General features: G+C 42.1%; 1 long non-coding RNA gene across 1 annotated transcript; it reads right to left on the bottom strand.

The window, feature by feature from the left end:
• Positions 1-15,357: 15,357 nt before the first annotated feature.
• LOC105871476 (uncharacterized) lies at positions 15,358-18,399 on the bottom strand. The gene is made up of 3 exons (XR_001154126.3): positions 18,285-18,399; positions 16,362-16,514; positions 15,358-15,750 (listed from the first exon to the last, which is right to left on the bottom strand). It is a non-coding gene; the product is annotated as an uncharacterized LOC105871476 (long non-coding RNA).
• Positions 18,400-18,835: the final 436 nt, after the last annotated feature.

Below are 18,835 nucleotides of genomic sequence, written 5' to 3'. Positions count from 1 at the left end.
AAGATGAGAGAGTGTAACTCAAGTAGCTCTTGCTCACCTGCTAACCAAGTCAGACCCTCTGCTTCAAGCAGGTGGGTGAACTAGGGTTCCCAAATGCTCACTGCACAAGACCCAGCCACACACATACACATGCACGTTCACATACAGCCTGCACATGTGTGTGTATACACACATTCCCTTTTCAGCTGAAGGCCATGCCTTCCCAGCCCAGTTGAATTCTCTCCTCCTGGGTGAGGCTTTTCCGACCCTATACTCTCCCTGCTGTCAGACTCTAGCTGTTCCCACTTAGCGTGCATATGAAGTCTTCTTTATGGTCAGGAAAGACTCTTTCAGCCCCTACAGCCAACCCTGCTGCCCACACTCTTTCCAGCCCCTCTGCAGGAGTGCTGATCTTCCTGCCTCATCATCTCCCGTGACTCTGCAGAACACTTCCAGGGTAAATAAATCATAAGTTTACAATTCAATCCAATACAGCGCCAGGCACTCTGCCGGGCACTGAGGGTCACCAAGAGGAGGAAGATGTGGTCCCTGCCTAGAGGGGCTCTACTGGTCCAGTGCATTGGTCTTGGCTCCTTGACCACATTTAATGCTCCCAGGGGCCATGTACAACCCACCTTACAAGGCCCAGTTCTGCAGATATGTCACAGAATCAAGACGCTGGAGATTGGAAGTAGCTTAAATGTAACCCACCCAATTCTAACTTCTTAAGTGGCTCTAGGTTGAACATGTTGGAATGCCAGAAGACAAGATTGTATGTTTAGGAGAGAAGACTGGGTTGGAAGGAGATGGAGTGTCACTTCTGAGAGCTTCAACTCTACTTGTAGCTTCTAAAATAAGCCAGAAGGTAAATGCTCCTTTTCTGCTTCCCTGCGTGAGCATTTTCTGAGGCAAAAATGATAAGGAGTTTACTCCATGGTAAGAGGAGCTTGGTAAACACAGTGAAGACAACACATTTTCCATCCTCACTAAGAACACAAGAGCCTCACCCGCTGAGCAGGGTCATTCAAACTAGAAAACCCTCTACTTGTCCAAGCTTCATTCGAAAGATGGTTTAATTCCCTTTCTGTGACTTGTCGGTTGTCCATGTACTCAGGGTCCCCAGAGGGCAGGGACATGGCATGTTTATTTACTCATCGTTGGCTCTAGCAACATTTGTGCATGGTTCATACCACAAGCAGATTTTTATTAAATATATCTCTGAATTATTAAATGCTTTAATTTTGAGCAGGTAATATGTGCACATGATACAAAAGTCAAAAAGATTTGAGACACCCTCCTACCCCTAGCCGCACTGTTCCCTTAGGTCGCCAAGGCAAGTACTGTAGCTACTTTCTTTTGTGACATTCCAGAGATAACCCACGCATATGCAAGCAAATGCGTCATTAAATATTCTTGATGGTGGCTATATGGGTATTTTTATATGCATTATACATAGACAAGTATGTCCACTTCCTTCTACTTTTTCTGCAGGCATTGGCTAGGTTGCCTTTATTAGAAGTGGTTATATGTTTACATAACACACAGTATACATAACAGAACGCACCGCAGCCGTAAAAGCAGTCGCCGCGGCGACGACACGACGTCCCCGCGAAGAAGATCGGGTCCAGCGAGGCGCTCCGCGGCGCAGGCCTCCGGCGGCGCAGTGTCCCTCTCGGGCCGCACGATGGCGCCCGCTTCCTGCGGACCCGGCGCGCGGCGGCGGCGCAGACAAAGGCGGGCGCCGGGCCTCCCCCGCCGGGCGGCGGAGGCGTCTGGCGCCCCGGGTGGCCGCGGCCGCCCCTGCGCGCCGAACTGGGCAGCTGCCGCCCGAGCCTTTGTCCTGCGCTGCCCGCCCTTGTGCTAGAGGACAAGGCGAGAGGACGCGGGGCGCAGGCGGCGCCGGGCGGGCATCCCCTCCGGCTCCCGCCCCGGCTCGCACACCCCGGAGCGCAAGCGGGGGTTGGGGACGGGAGGCTGGGAGCGCCCGGGTGGGACCGCCTGCCCAGGAGGCTTTCCTTCCTTCCACTCCTTGGCAAAGGCTTTGCCCCAGAGTTCTGCGCTGCCGAGGTTTCTCACCACTGCCCTGACTCCGCCGTCGACAGGCTGTAGGGCCTGGGTGTCCCGTGTGCAGAGGTGACACTGACATTTAGGTGGACAGGAAACTAGTGAGCACCCGGGCCCGTCTCTCCCACGCGCGTCTCTGCAGGGGTCCAGGGATTCTCTCCTCTCCTGTACTCACACCCTCTAGTCCCGCAGTCCAGAGGAACTTTGTAATGATGGAAAATGTTTTGTGTCCTCACTGTCTAATATGGTAGCTACTAGCCACATGTGACTATTGAACCCTTGAAATGTGGCTGAAGAAAAGAGTTTTTAATTGTACTTAATTTTAATAAACTTGAATTTAAGTAGCCACATGTGACTAGTGGCTATTGTATCGGGCCCTGAAGCTTTAAGGGCTCAAGTTGATCTGGACAGTTGAATACGTAGTGACGTTGTCAACAGTAAAATTTTATGAAGATTCACATAAAGCATAGAGCATGTGCCTATTGCACCTGAAAAGGTGCATGGACGAGGCAGGGAGGTGGGAGGCTTGGAGAGAAAAAGCGGTCTTGGCTGAGTTTATTTTGGCTGTTTGGGGAGATGAATAGGGGGTGCCCTGCATGTGGGGTAAGGTAGCATGGGAACAAAGGTGAAGAGGAAACAGGTCCTTATAACGTCTTGCTAGTCTTGCAAATGGGACTGTGCCATCTTAGATCTATCTTTAGAGAATTTGGGGCCACAGTCACCGCCATCTATTAAGTGGCCATGCACACATGCCACACGCTGGGTTCTTGGTACAAGATAAGCAGACCCAGAAACCACCTGACAGAACTTGGGATCTTCCTGTGTGCTCACGAGGAACGGGGAGCACGTATACCTGCATCAGCTTGACAGTCCAGCCTGGGGTCATGTTGCTGCTCTTTTCCCTGGGCATGCAAAGCATACACAAAAACAGTATGATAGTGTGCCAGGGGTGTGCGTCTGTGGGATGCAAGACAGTCCTGAGTAGGGAAACTGGGGCTTTAGAAGTTGGTTTCTCATGGGTTCAAACATCTTGGGTAGCAAGCCAAATTCTTACTCATCAGCAGAGCAAAAGTTGAGTGTAAAACTCACAAGTTACCTGTAGCAGCAATCACCAGGGTTCTGGTACCGCAAGACTGCCTGCCTAATCACCCGTCTCCTCCAAGAGTGTAAACCAATCAACAACTTCCAAATAAACCTTCTTTAGGTTCTCTGGTCTAATGTATTGAATGTTTCCAATAAACAATCCAATTCTAAAATCTGGGGTGGATGTTCCCTTTTGATCTTCTAAATGAGGTGTGTGTGTGTGTGTGTGTGTGTGTGTGTGTGTGTGGCGGTGGTGGTGGAAGTAATTGGTGGTGGGAAAGGGGCAAAGACAGACCAAGAGATCCTGAATTATCCTTGTAGGTTCAGCATACTCTTTTACTGATTCTAAAATATCCAGAAATAGACCTGTGAACGCTAACATCTTGTTTTTGCGGAAGCTAACTGAGGTGTCCTGGTAGGGCTCCTTGCCCATTGTAGGCATTTGATAAATATTTGGGGAATTTTAAGTGAGAAGAGAAAATGGGCCATGATTCCATGTCCAAGCTATCTTTGCTGGATGTTGGTCCCTTTTTGTTTTTGTTTTTTTCCCCCCTGGAGATGTTCCTGACCACAGATAAGGAACAGGGGAAAATAGTTAAGCACACCTAGAGCTGCGTCCAAACAAAAGAGGAAAGAGACTAAACAAACCCAAGGTTTTCTATTTCTCCCTGAGCCAAGTAATCCCTTTGATTACATCTAATACCTGCCAAAACCCAGATGGTGTGCCCACCCATCTCCCGTGTGATAATGCCACATTGTGAAATCTACCCATTAATATTAATTGTCAGCTAGAGAATCTGTCTGAACTACTAAAGCTTGAGATTGCCTTGAGAAAGCAGGCCCTGCTTTAGCAGGGATTTTAAGATAATTCTCATTCTTTCATTCTGTATCTCACATATGTAGAATGTTAAATAATAGCCCGAGAATGCTTTTCTAATTTCAGCACATGCCTGCCTCTCGCAATCCAGGTCTTAAACCACTGTTCACTTGGGGTCTACACCTGCTGACCAAAATATTACCTTAAACTGCCGTGGGCTTGCCAGTGACTTGTAAGCACACACTGTTCACCATATAGAGAGAATTTTAACTCCCTGGGAGCTGTTTGAATTGAATGTGCCCTAGCATGCGATGCTCAACTATTCTCTTTTTATTTTTCTCCCTCTCAGTAATTGACTTGGTAATCCTTGAAAAGTATTATAAAATCTCAGTTTTTTTCAATTATTGTGTGGGCCTTCCTGAGGTAGGAAGGCAAAGGCAGAAGAGAGAGCCTGGGTAGAGAACTTGAGGTCTAGGCAAAGATGCCCGTGTGGCAGAAGGGAGGGACCTTCAGGGGTGCCGCTCCTGGCTGATAATCCGGTCTGTGATGTTTGATTTTGACTGTGATCATAAACATGCCCTGGTCAGCTCCAAAATCCGATCTGCTTCCAGATCTCCACAATGAAATGTCTCGGCATCACAGTTCCTGCTGCATTCACGGAACTTTTTTCTTAAGCCACAAAATTTTAGAATCCATTTATACTTGAAATAGATATGAAAATTTAGTAGGTGTGAGATTGAGTTTTTCCTCCGGAGTCTCCCCCCTTTATTCTCATGGGTTATGCTGCAATCACCTTCTGACAGTCGCTCTTATAGCCAACACCTTAAACTTTATGAGTAAATGCAAAATCCAACCCACACACTGTCTTTGTTTTTGCCAGGAGCATATAGGGCTGGTGAAATGAATTAATTCAATATTCTGTGTTCCTTGTTCGAGGCGGTGGCTCTTCGTCTTCTTGAGTTTGATGTCCGGCTGTGGCCAGGGCTGCAGCCATGCTGGGTGGATAAGTGAGTGACTGGGGCAGAGGGACACTGCACAAATGAAAACTGGAAACGTTCTGTTCTTTTGGGTACATAAATGAATGTTTACTTCAAAGTCCTGACAGCTCTTTTATTAGCAAATATTAATTTCAACTGAAAAAACCAGAAGACCTTCCTGGTGCAGTATGTTTAAATAGACATTGAGATAATTTTTAAAAACACCTATTGGTATGTAAAGCAACCTTCCTCATGAAAAGAAGTAGGTGCACAAGTGGCAGAAGCCAGTTTACACAGCTAAATATTTTGATTATTTAATTTATTGCCATTATTTTACAAAATGTAAAAAAGCAATTGAATTGCAATTTTGTTCCCACTCCTACCCAACTTTGCAATTCTATTTTATGTGAATGCCGCCTTTTGGAAAGAGATGAGGAAGGAGACAGCAAATGGCTTTTTATATAGAGAAAGGTGGGTCCTCTCACCTTCTTTGTCTTCTGTTTCTGGGGGGCTGGTATGGGTGAGTGAAGAGCCTCGGTGTGAGGAGACAGAGCTCAGTGGGGGTTCAGCAGAAGGGCCTGTTAGATGGTGGTGCACCTCCACTTCTGTCCCGCCTCTGGACACGTTGCAAGTTGTTTCTCTCTGCCTCATACAGAGTCAGAGTCAGAAAGAAGAGGGGGCTGGCTCCCTGTATCCTCTCCTCCCCTTTCTCTCGAAAGTTGCTTTTTGATGCCAAAGATGGGGACACGTTGTTATAAAGGCACCCAGAAGGCAGAAATTAGCGCTTTAAACTGAAGGTGAATCACAAGGCCTATTTCTGCCTCTAGGGCTTCTGTTCAACCATTAAAAAGACCAAAATTAACTTTAAACACATCCCTTTTTTTGCATAAATAAGAGTGGGAGGCACACCAAATCATTTTGTAAAACAGAAACTCTCACGGAGAGTTTATGCTTCGTGTGTGCATATTTTTAAATGACCAAAAATCAGGTTATAATGGTGTTTGAGAGAATTTGCTTGCAGGATCATACCCTAATACCCCAAGCTTAGCTCTGAGCAAATTTTTATGACTCGTTTAGAGACCTTTGAAAAATACACTTAATTATAACAAGGCAGTATTGTGCAAACCTGCTAGGGTGACGTTTACACTATCCATTCTTATCAGAAGAAACACAACAAAAAATATTAAAGAGCAAACAAGACAAAATCAATGCAAAAAGAGATGAAAGTATGTTTAATTGAAAAAGAGAATATATACGTAAATACTGTAAAAATTATAAAAATACTATAAAATTATAATTACACATAAGGTAATATTCTATTATCATAATTATCTCTGGGTCTAGAAAGATAGCGTAGTGCAAGTACAAGTGTTTCCTAATGTGTTGGAACTTTTTAGATGTTTCCTGTATTTATGTATTTAAGTTGCAGGACAGTGAGTCATTTCAAACTTCTGTGTAAACCAGTTTTACCTTCCTTTTATTCTTTGCTGCCTCAAAGGAATCTCCAGAAACCTGCAACATTTCCAGTGCTTCTCATGAGAACTCTGGATGGTAAAGTCAAGATAGAATCATAAATAGTTCCAACTAAACATTAGTTTTCAGGGAACAGCATATCTTGAGCTGAGAAGGTCAATTTGAAAAGCAGTGCGGGGATGTAATAGAGGTGGCATTATTTCTGAGGCCATGGATGTCATGCAAGTCCCTTCGCCCCACATCTGCCACCCCTGGCCAGTGTTTTAGATTTCCTCTGTGGAGATCACCTGTCTTGGGGATAGGCTAGCCCCCACCTGCTGCCCTGAAGCCAGATCCCAAGAAGCAAAATTCAAATGTCCTAGAGGCCTTGAGTCTAAAATATTTGCTTGTAGTTCTCACTCAGGTTGGAACAGAACCCAGGGCCTCTGAGCTGACACCCTGGGTTGTAGGGTGCCACCTCCGGCATGGAGTTTCTGTGTTCTTTTAAACACAAATAAAATGAAATCTCTTGGATATCTAATCTGTAGTATCTGAAACCAACTTGCCTTTTGCATGAATAAATTCGGGGATAAAAACTTTGAAAATAACCTACTTCATTCTAAATCAGAAAAATAAACAGACATAAAACAGACTGCTATATTTCGTTGCCCAGGACCTTGAATATTTTTTTTAAGCCAATCAAATTTAGCAGTGGGGTGTTGGGACCTTGAAATCTTTATTGGCTAACAGAAAGTGACTTAAAAATAATGGGCAGGGCAAAATAAATATGTGATTTGATAATCTGTTAGCAACTCCTTTTACTTATTTCAAGCAGAACATTTTCTAATTTTCCCTTTGATTGTAAATAGAATTCTAGTTTATTAAGCAGAAACATAGATTATTAATAAATAAACCAATTGATGTCTGTTAAGCACTTTGAGGGTGAATAGCCCCTACTAAATGGCAAATATTATTATTTTTATTACAAGCTAACGGGAGGAAACTGAGCTAATGAATGCTCACAGAGCTTGGAAGTAGTCATCACGCTCAAATTGCCACATACTGTAAACTATTAAACTTGTTCCTTAGATAGAGATGATTTTACACTTTAAGTTGATACTTTTTAATTTTTGCCAAGGATGAAAAGCAACGCTTATGGGTCTGTAATTTAAATAAGAATAACTCAAGGGTATAATCATTTTTTTAGTTTAACTAGAAGTTGCTTAAAAGATAAAACAGTTTTGAAAGTACAACTGGCGAAGGAAGGAAAGAAGGAAGGAAGGAAGGAAGGAAGGAAAGAAGGAAGGAAGGAAGGAAGGAAGGAAGGAAGGAAGGAAGGAAGGAAGGAAGGAAGGAAGTGACCAAGACTAATTTTATAAGTTAAATCTTTACCAAGAATATATCTATTTATAAATATCACTTCCCTTGAATAATATCATATCCATATACCAATCTACATTAAAATAATACCCTAAACAGATAAACTGAAGCCTGATGCTTCAGAGTCAGGCTGAAGGTTTTTTTGTGCTATAACTGTTTTGCATTTAGCCTTGACCCCGTGGTGCATATGATATGCAAAATGAAATAAAGCTTTTAATATCCGATATTTAAAGTAGAAAAACATGTAAAAATGATATCAAGGCATAATGGAATAATTATGAGTAGAAGGATTTAATCTGATATTTTTTTAGCATTTTTCTAAAGTCAGACCATAAGTGTTCAATTTTGATACTAAATTAGACACACTATATATTTCCATGTGTTCCATAGACACACTATATATTTCCATATTGTGTAAAATATGCTAATACACAGGTGAATATGTGTTTATACAACTGCGATTCCCCACTTTTTGCTCATCCTTATTGAGGGATTTTTTTTAAACCAAAACAATTAATTTGATAAACAAACAGATACTAGTTGCAAACATTACAATAGAAACTACTTTGTTTAAATCTCACATAAATATATATTTTAGCTAACCCAGTGAAATTTGTGAGCTCCTTGAGCTTTTCCTTATGAAAAAATGTCAAAGTAGTCTTCATTCTCAAGAAAACTAGGTTCTGATGTGATGCCACAGCTAAGATGCACTGAGAGGAAAGCATTTAAAGAGAATTGTTTTCATTCCCCCCCCCCCCCCCCCCCCGCCACCACCAAACACATTCTAGGCATTTAGATATTTAAAAATGACACCATTACACTCCACATGCAGGACTGGAAAACAAAGTCTCCTCCTGTTTGACAAGATTCAGCCTGTAGTGATTTTAGTAGCCAAGATACAAGATTTTTAAATTATGGCTTTCAGAATGGAATATTAGCAGACCCATATTAAAACAATGCTGGCAGCCTTTATGACGATACAGGGTAATTTTCTAATTAGTGGAAGGCTATTTGAAATGCAGCATGGTGTCCCATTTTTCATACTGTTATTTTCTACTGGGTAGAACTAGCAAAGTAAAACAAAAGCCATGAAACCTCATAGTGAAAGTTCTATAAGTTGGTCCCTCCAGCCCTGTAAAGCCTGAATCTGATTTGAAGGGATTTTTAATTTATAAAACTTAGCTTTATTGCACGGGGAATGTGCTAAAAACCAGCTCACCATCCAACCAATGAACAGATCACAATTGTTACTCTTCAATCATTTTATTTTAGGTTATATATGTTTGGGTTCATTTTTTAAAAAGAGGATTCAGGAAAGGGCTGTGCATATAATGGATGCTAAATAAATATGATTGTAAAGCTAGAAGGCTTAGCTATCTTCAAATGTTTATTCTTCATGGTAAAGAAGGGGGCTTTCCTTCATGAATCTGGGTCCTACCTTTTCACAAATTGGGTTAAGAGAAGGGAGAGGATTAGAGGTAAAAACTTTTGGGACTCACGCATGGGAGGATGAATTAGATTCTTAGACATAAAGATTTCAAATATAGAAGCCTTCAAAGAACAGACTGACTTTATATGTGAAGATACCAAAAGTCAGCCATCCTATGCATGTAAATAGAAAGTCACTATCAGAAGCATCATCTTCAATTATGAAGAAGAAAGCAGGGAATATTTCATTCCTGGTAAGGTCCAAGTTGTTCCAGTTGCATGGGGACCAGTTCTTCTGCAGATTGGCAAATACAAAAGTGGGGTGAATGGCAGAGAACAACTTGCTTCCAGTCATTTCCCAAATTGCCTCCAGATTTCAGTTTTTCAGGAGCATATCACCCACCACTCCTACTCAAAAACCTCAAGTGGCTTTCCACTGCCTACAGAATCAGGTCAAGACTGTAAAATGTGACATTCCAGGCCCTCCCCAAACTTGCCCCAGCCTCCCTGGCAGACGTCTTCCTGTCACTCCACTCTGCTTCAGCCACACCAGGCAACTTGCAGCCCCCAGACTCATCGAGCTGCTTATGCCACCTGGTCTTGGCCCAGGCCAGCACTTCCACCCTGAGTGCTCTCCTCACATCCTCCCATTCAGCAAAGCCCTACTCAGTCCTCCCCAGCAGTCTCCTGCCTTGTGCTGCCTCCTTGATCTCCTCATTGCCTGTTTTCCAGTCTGACCTATGTGTGAGTTCCTCCCCTGCACTCTGATCCACTCCAGGACAGGGACTTCTCGTTAACTTGTCTTCGGTCCCCTCAACATCTGACACAGGTTCCTGACACTCAAAAGCATTTGGTATTAAATTGACTCTAATTAAGGGGCCTGCCTATTTCACATTATACCCAGTATTCAATATTCTATAAATTAGAGAGATTGGTTACGAATGAAAAGCAAAACAAAATAAAAGGGGAAGCTGTCATGTTCAAGGAATTACAGTTTTAGTAGGAAGACTGGGAAAGCCAATGGCCGGTTCTTCAGTCCCTTCTACCTGACTCCAGCACGATGAAGTCACCACCACATTGCTCCAAGGGCCTGGGGATTCACACCCCGACTTTCACCTCAACTGAAACTGGACAGTGATGGTGGTGAGCACGAAAGCACGGCACGATTGGCCCACTCTTCCCTCCCTCTGGCACAGCCTGACAATGCAGACACAGCCCACGAAGTTTTGGCTTTTTGATCATGGTGCCAATTCCTCTTTACCAAAGAACAAAACAAAACAACAAAAAAAACCCCCACCCCAAACAAAACAAAATAGAGTTCCCATTCCCCACCCCCCAGGGCAATATGGCTCAAAACAAACAAACAAAAAACCATCCTATTATTCTGTGATTAAAAGAATTGGATTTCTTTATTTCTAGACTGATTGAACATCAACTTGCTTATCTGTCATGCCCAAGCCCGGGATATGGTTTTAAAAGCAGTACATTCTACACTCCTGCGGATCTCCTGTTAGAATTCTTGCACTGATGGCTTCTGGCTTATCATCTTCATTGCTTGAATGCTAACAACTTGATACAACCAAGATAATTTTTCTTCTGATGTTTCTTCTGCTGGTGGAATAGCAAATTCCATTGGGTCCTAGATGCCAGAGCATCAACAACTGCTTTTAATCGCCATAAATGGCAGACCCACCTTCCTACTTTGTTTCCCACAAAAGATAAACTAAATTGTTTATCATACTTCTTTGTATCTATATATATATTTCATGCATTGTGTTTTTTCCTCTAAGTCTGGGTTCATGGAGATTTTTCTCTTTTCTTTCTTCCTCTAGAAGATATTCTGGATATTCTCACAACTCACTGACATAGTTGCCACCTAGGACCAAGTCGAGGTTACTGCACAATACAGTTTATTTTATCATTTCAACCCAGGGACTTATAGTCCTAATAGAGCTAAACAGATTTGTACAATACATAGGAAAAGCACTAGAACCTGAATCTTTTGATAGAACATATGTAAGTAATTAAGAAAAAAATAATTGCACGTTTGAGAAGGTGGACTCGCCAAGCAGTTGTTGAACTATAAAAATGCATTAAGTGTAGTCAGTTTCTTTTTTTAATTATTCAGGAATGTTGTTTATGTTATCATAAAAAAAAAAGAGGTGAGAAAATATATTCGGCAATTTTTGGTTTTCCCCCATTTGAGCAGATGGCGATTCGTAGTTCAAAATTTGTAACTCAAATTATTTCACATTTTTATTAATCAGTACAATATGTTTTTAAAACAACAAACTGCACTTAGAAATATCAGTGTAAGTCCCCCAATTCGCCTACTTTCATCAAAGAGCAGTTTGAGAATTAGAGATTCTGTTAGCAATATTGGGAAACAAGGCATTCTAGTTCAGTATTTCAATAGTAATTATTTTTATGCCAGTGTTCAAAGTGTCTCATATGAGGGAGGGGGCAGTTGAAAATAGTACAGAAAATTGCAGTGGGGATCCGTAAAAAGCTGGGAGAATCTGTTTCAAGATGTTTGCTTTTTTGGTAGAACAAAAAAGTGCATTTTGTTAGAGACAAATATTTTTGTGACCAAAAAAACATTTTTATGTGAAGTGTAGATTGGACTTTTAATATAAAAAAGAAATGTGAAGCCATTCTATTTTAGGAAGGTTTGGCGTCTTAGAATGAAAGCTGTTAGAACTGCATATATTGGAATGTTCTCACAACTGTTGTCATCCTGTGTTCCTCTCCAAACCTGTTAAATTACATGAGTGTAGAAATAAGGGAGCTTTTTTATTATTATTAATTGACACTCATTTTTAGCTGGCATGTGCTGGCAGGTCCTTCCAGATGAACCCCAGACCATACAAGGCAGAGCTTCAATCTGAAAGTTTGAGGAGTATTCTAAAGCTCTGCAACATGGAAGCTAGGAAGTGTAATATTAAAGTGATAAACATCTTATATTCAGTGTAATTCACAGTTTCTTTCATTCTTTTTACTATCTATAGATCTAAATCAAAACAAATTCCATAAAAGAGGGGGTTATTTTCAAGCACATTTTCCTTCAGAGAGCTCTTGAATATTTTATCATATCTATTTCTATACATATGCTATACATTTCTAGATCCCTGTTGAACAAAATCCAAGGTGATGATGAAAAAACAACAACAACAACAACAAAAACCCCACAAGACTATGACATTAGAATTCCTAGGAGATAGAAAGTTAGCCCCTGTAAATGAAATAAACTTTGTTTTGGCAATTAAGGAATACACAGAGATATAAAGTCAAAGAACAATATGTCTGAACTATTAAATTTTTTTCCAGGAGGTTATTAAAAATGTATTTCAAATTGCCAGAGTGGCAGGAAAAAAAATAATAACTTAAAAATGGTTACATTTTCCTTTGCTTCTGAGAAGGCATATTGTATTTAATACACTGTGATTTCCAAATAGAGCATTTTCAAGCACTAAATACCCACTTTTAGGACCACCAGAGGCTCACCCCCCCCCATTCTAAATAGTGAGAGCTTTTGAGTTGTCACTGCAACAAACTATGAGTGGGTGAGCATTTCAACTGTCGTCTGGCAATGAGAACGTATGGATTTTCCGGGTGTCCCTTCAATTGTGCAGAACCCCGGGATTTAGACAAACCCTTCACAAGGTCAAACAAAAACCAGACCGGGATCACGGTGCCGCCCAGGATCAAATGGGACAGGAAGTAAAAGCTTATGATGTGAGGAGGGAATCTCTGGTGTCTGAACAGCGTCTGTGTCCTCAAATGGTTAATTCCCCCAGGCTGTCATATTGCATAAACAGATCCTCCTTTAATAAAATTAATTAGGTTCTGAGCTTTATAGGGTGATGCCCACTGACCCTTTACATGCCTATTGTTCCCAGATCCAAGAGAAAGAAAGAAAGAGAGGCTGCCCAGTGGACAAGAGAGAGATCCAAGTTGAAAGATTAGAGATCTCAAGTAGGAGCTAGGAGGGAGTGGAGGAAGCTAGGTAGTGTTTGCTGCTGCACCGAACTGGAAAAAAAACCCAAAAAGCAAAAAACCAAAAAATCCGAAAACCAACAGCGCGGTGGTGGGGTTTTGTTAATTTCGCTTTTTTGCTCGCAACGCGAAATTCAGGTTGCGTTGAGCTCCTGAGAAACATCCAGAGTAATTGCAGATTGCGGAGACGCACAGCTTTAGTTCAAAAAAGACCCAAGGCCTTGGGGCAGGGTTAGGTGGAGGGCACCAGAGGATCTGCAGAAGAAAAGCAGGAACCTGCAAACGCACGTGGATTCCCACTGCATCCCTCCCTTTTCTTCTGGCTCCCCACCCAGCGCTGTCCGGGGCATTTCATGGCACGAGTTGCTTCTGGTAGTCTTTTAAGTTTGCTAAAGGAACTCCTCAAGGGTGGGAGCGGGGTCTGAGGTAGGGAAAGGCGAACCGAGGACGGTGGTCTTTTTTCTTTTTTCTTCTATCATAAGGGGCTTGAGGTTCCCATCCCGGGGATTACGTGAGTGGATCTTGGGCGCCTTCTCTCGAAGAGAATCTGAGGCACGACAGCAAATACTGCCCAATTTTGTTAGAAACATGTTTGAAAGGGAAAGAAAGGGAAAAAAAAAATCGTCGTGGACCGGATGTTTCCAATTACAGGGGAGCCAGAGAACATAAAGTGTGTGCACGCGCGTGTGTGCGCGCGCGCGCGCGGCGCGGTGGGGGCGGCGCGGGGAGGCGGACGGAGAGGATGGGGCAAGATTTGGAGAGCGTGTAGGTTGGAGGTGGGAAGAGACGCAGCAGGGCAAAATGCAAGAAATGAGGCTTCTGTGAGGAGAAGAGGAAAATAGGAAAATGAAGCAGAACTAGAAAAATGACAAAGTGTTGAGTGCTGATTTATTGCAGAAGCCTCTGGTCATTTCCATATATTGAAATGCGCCCAAGCGGCCAGTCAGTCAATTTCTTTTGAGCTGCTGCCGCCGCTGCCCACGGGCTGCCCACGTGACTCCCCCTCAGTCAGCCTCTTCACCACCCAGCCCCGGATACAGAGAGAAGAGGAGGAAAGAAAGAGTGTGAGGCAGAGAGGCATCTGTGCACTCCAGTGGGTGCTCTGGGAAGGGAGACATTCGTGCCGGTCTTTGGGAAAGGAGGAGTGTGGCCTAGGGAGGGGAGAGGTGGCTCTCAAGCGCCCGTTCAAGTGTTACCTCTCTCTGTCTGGCATCTTTCTACCTCTTTCTCCCCCCCCCCCACTCTCCTCTTTCCTCTTTATCTCTCCCCTCTTAATGGTTAAGAAAGGGGACAGAATACAGAGATAGAAAAACACATTTATTTACAGCTACATAATGGGGATGGGTGTAGAGATGTGGGATATTCAAGTCAGATTTGATTTTGGTATCTTTGATACCATCCGTTGCTTTGGTAGATTTTTCTTAAAGAAAGGCACGTGTGCACACGCACACACACGCACACGCACACACAAATCCTAGATAAAAGCCAGTGAGTTGTTAAAAATGAATTTGCAGCGTTAGAGCTGTTAGCATCATTCAGCAAGCAGCAAGCTTGATAATTTCCAGGTGTTGGGGAAAGCCGTTGTCCGGGAGCTCTTACAGAGCTTATAAATCCCTGTTGGGAGGGAGAAAAAAAATCTTTGGAGGTGAATGAAATATCAAATCACAAGACTCCTATGTAGATTTATGATTGCATAAGAGGCTTGATCATTTCCATATACTGAAATGTGCTGTCCTCCTGAGTCTGCCCAGCCCTTCCAGGAGACGAGGCGTTCCGTTCTGCCTTGATCAATGTTGACTATGAAGCAAGAAGGGGGGGCGGAGTGGAAAGCAGGCTGGCACCAGATGGAGCGGGGTCTCGGGAAAGGTCAAGGTTAGCCCAGGCTGCTATTGAGTCGGTAGCAGCCTCACAGATAGATCTCTGCCTCGAAGGCACCCACTGGGGCTTCTCAAAATCAAATCTAATAGAAAAGGCAGTCACAGAATGAAATCGCTTCATCTGAATGCTAAAATTGTTATTAGGCTACATTAGAGAGATATCAGGCACGTGGTTACCAAAAAAGGGAGCATGCCTAGCAGTTTGTGTCTGAAAGAAAAGCTATGAATATGTTGATAACATCAGTAATGGGCAAGTAGAAGAGATGGATATCTTTTTTTTTTTTTTTTTGGTCTAAAGACCAGATTAACATATTAAACGAACATTTATTTTTCCCTTTTTAGCAGGACTACCTATAATTTGAATTGCTCAAAATTCTTCTTTGGGGTAGGGAGGATGAAAAAATCATTCAATCCAGCAATAGGTGATCCAGAAGTTTGACTCACTCAAGGAATTTTGTTGGTGTTTTTTTTTTGCGAGGCGTGTGCCTTTGGAAATATATTCCTCAGGCATTACTTTAGGGGTCGAGGCTGCCATGGAAATCAGTCTTTCAGGCTTTGAACCCCTGGAAATCCATCAGAGGCTTTCCTCCTTTTTTTCTTCTTCCCCTTCTCATATTCCTTTTGCATTCTTTTTAGAGACAGAACTGTTTCTGGAGAAAATTTCATTTCACAGGCAAACCTCAGCCTAGGAGAGTACCTGGAATCAGAAATACATAGCGTGTGAGGGTAGCCACACTAGCATTTTTCTGACAGTCTCTCTCCCCCCAATTATCATAATGAAACCCACATTAGCTGTTTTTAACCTACAGCACAGCCATATCTTAAAGAAGGATTTAGTCTTGTAAAATAAATGCGGGCTACACTAGATTAAACATGATGACTGCACTCCAAGGGTTAATAAATTTAGAATTAACAGATCATCCCAGCTTGATACAGCTACTATAGATGATTTAATATGCAGCCTAAGCAGGTTGACAGTCAGCTCACAGATGCAGATAAGATCAAACAGTCTCTTGATTCAATAGATTGAATGGTTGTACTGAGTGTCTAGAAGGTGAGCGACAGAGCATATATGGCCAGGGCTCTGGGAAGGAGGAGCTTCCGTTCCCAACTGCTGTTTTGTGCACACTGGTTTTCTTTCTCTAACAGTTCACCTTCTGTGGCGATAAATCCCAGAGTGGGGGTTTGAAAATTCTCCTCGTCATATAGAGTAATGGGTGCTTGTTTAAGTTTTGAGTAAGGAAAAGATGGATACCTTTAATATCAAGATCTATTTCTAATTAGTTCTGCCTGGTAAATAGTACCCACCAGTTCCTCTCCCTCTCTCTCCTCATGGGCCCGCAGGTCAGAGCTCCACAGACAGGATACGGCACTCCTGGATGATGCAGATAAAGGCAGGCTCATCGCTGAAATTACATAGGTAATTTCCTCAGTCCTCTACTTTGCTCTAGCTGTGAAGATCTGAATATGGAAACGAGGTGCAGAGCTAAGTTGAAATTCAGACTCCAGTACATAGCCACTGTGAAATGTTTACACTAGGAGGGCTTACATTTCTAAAACTGATGTTAAAAAAAATAGCAAAATTGGGGAGCTTGGAGCATTGGGGAAGATTGAGGTGAGTCCAACAGAAAAAGTTGAGTGTCTGTCATCCGAGCTTGCCTTGGTGGCTCTGAATTGAGAATTTCTAATGCTTACCTGAGGGGTTTTTTTTTTTTTCGGTAGGTTTAATTTCCTTTTATCTATTCCAATGCTAGAATTTAAACAAAAAGGCAAAAAACAATTTTGATAGGAGTGTATGTGATTGGATGTGATAGACAAGTTTCAACAGTTTTTATGATTTGATCAAGAACAAGGACTCCTCCTAAACCCATTAGGCTCTGTCATGTGAATATATATTCAGGCAATTTAAAAATGCATATTACGTATTCAATAGACCGTCACAGGTCTGAATTGTATCATGTTATTCTGTTCTATCAGAACCCTCTCCTCAGTCTTACTATGAATATCCATAATAGAGTGACTATAGAGCCATGGCAATCAGTTTTCCAATGTGCCTAACTTGGTGGCTTCATTTATTTATTTCATTTCATTTCATGTTGAATATCAAGATATCCGGTCCACACTATGAGCTAATGGCCCACAAATTTTTCCTTTAATAAATAAGACCATTTAAAATTGTGTAATAGCTCTCTACACTGTTAACACTAACTTTTCCCTTTCTTCTCTAATGTCCTAGTGGGTGTCAGGATGTTCTTCTAATTCACAATTTGTTATTATTAGGTTACCTCTAGAAAATTCTTCAACATTTCATTCTTTGAAAATGCTGCTTGGGATCTTGGTGAGGTGTGTTTCCTTAAAAAAAAAAAAAAATCTATCTCTATGTAACCGAATATTTAAAGATTTTGAGATAAAAGTGAATCTTCCAAATTTTAGGCTGAGGCAAGTGTTTAAAGCGGGATTGTGGCTGGCAGGAAGAACTCTGGACTTGAGTGTGGCTACTCCTGGAGCAGAGGGAGTGGGCATTTATTTCACACATTAACCAGAGCTAAATGCTTCCGAATTTTATTCTCCCTTTCTTGGACACCCTGTGATTGCAGCAGGGGGCACCACCAACATACGAATTACTTGAAAGTAGGCAGCTCTGGCTTTCCTGTTTCCCTTACTACTTGGAGGCATAACCACTGAAAACAGTTATCTCTCAGAAATTTGCATATTTATGGTGCCTCCTGCAGGTTCCTGTGATTGCTTTACAGTCAGGAAAGGTAACAGAAAAATATATATCCTCCTTTAAAACATGAAAAAGGATCATATAGGAACAGTGACTCTAATAGGAGACTAATCCTTGCAAAGCTTGTAGCATGAAATTTGTTTCCTCAACATTTTTGTTTGGGTTTTGTTTTAGGATTTGAAGGGAATATTTTGGAAGTTACAGGACTAAGTCCCTGATTCCCTGAAAATAGATATAGGAAAATACTTAACGTTTTGAGGGAAAAAAATTAGCATAGACTTACTTATTCATTGAATGACTGCGTCTAAAGAACAGAAAATTCCTTACAGGCAAGGAAAAGCCACCCAATAGATCATTTAAAAGCCTAGTTCCATGGCACATATATTGTTTTGGTCTTTGTCATAAGCAATGAACAAATGTGCAGTGTACCTTTGGATATAAAAGTTAATTAGGTCTCAGAAGAGAATAGTTTCATTTTTATTGGTTCTGAGTTCCAAGGATACCTTTGATACACCTTTTCTTTCAGCCCTTTTTGACCTTCTTTGTGGAAACTGTACATGGTCCAGACACTCAAGGCTGGTTTGGTTCTGGATGCCAGATTTTTCTTCTTCTGCTTGCTTTCCTGAAAAGCATTCCACCAAAGTAAGCATACTGATTGAAATCACACCCAGAAAAATCTAATCTTATCTCCACCTCAGGACCAAGGTGCAGTTAACTTGCTGTTTTATCAGAGGTTTTAGTTCAGCGAGAGATTTCATACACTCTTTAGCTGGCCATACCTGAATACAGGAATATTCAGGGAAGATGGGGGCTGACGCTTTAATTCTGAGTCAGCCTGCTTCCTCCGTGTGTCTTCATCAGAACCTCTTCCTTATTTTATCACAAGTCTATTGTACTTAATTTCCTTCCCTCTTAAAAGGCCAGTGCACAGTGCTCATAGAGCTGGTATCAGCAATCATCAGCAAATATCCTCCGTGATCGTGGAATTCCACAATACACAGCCTTCACTGCCTCTCACTCTTTCTATGTAAGTGCCTATCAAAATCAAGAGGAT

The sequence above is a fragment of the Microcebus murinus genome, chromosome 3, assembly GCF_040939455.1.
Source record: "Microcebus murinus isolate Inina chromosome 3, M.murinus_Inina_mat1.0, whole genome shotgun sequence".
NCBI lineage: Eukaryota > Metazoa > Chordata > Mammalia > Primates > Cheirogaleidae > Microcebus > Microcebus murinus.
This window is presented reverse-complemented; position numbering and strand designations above follow the sequence as displayed.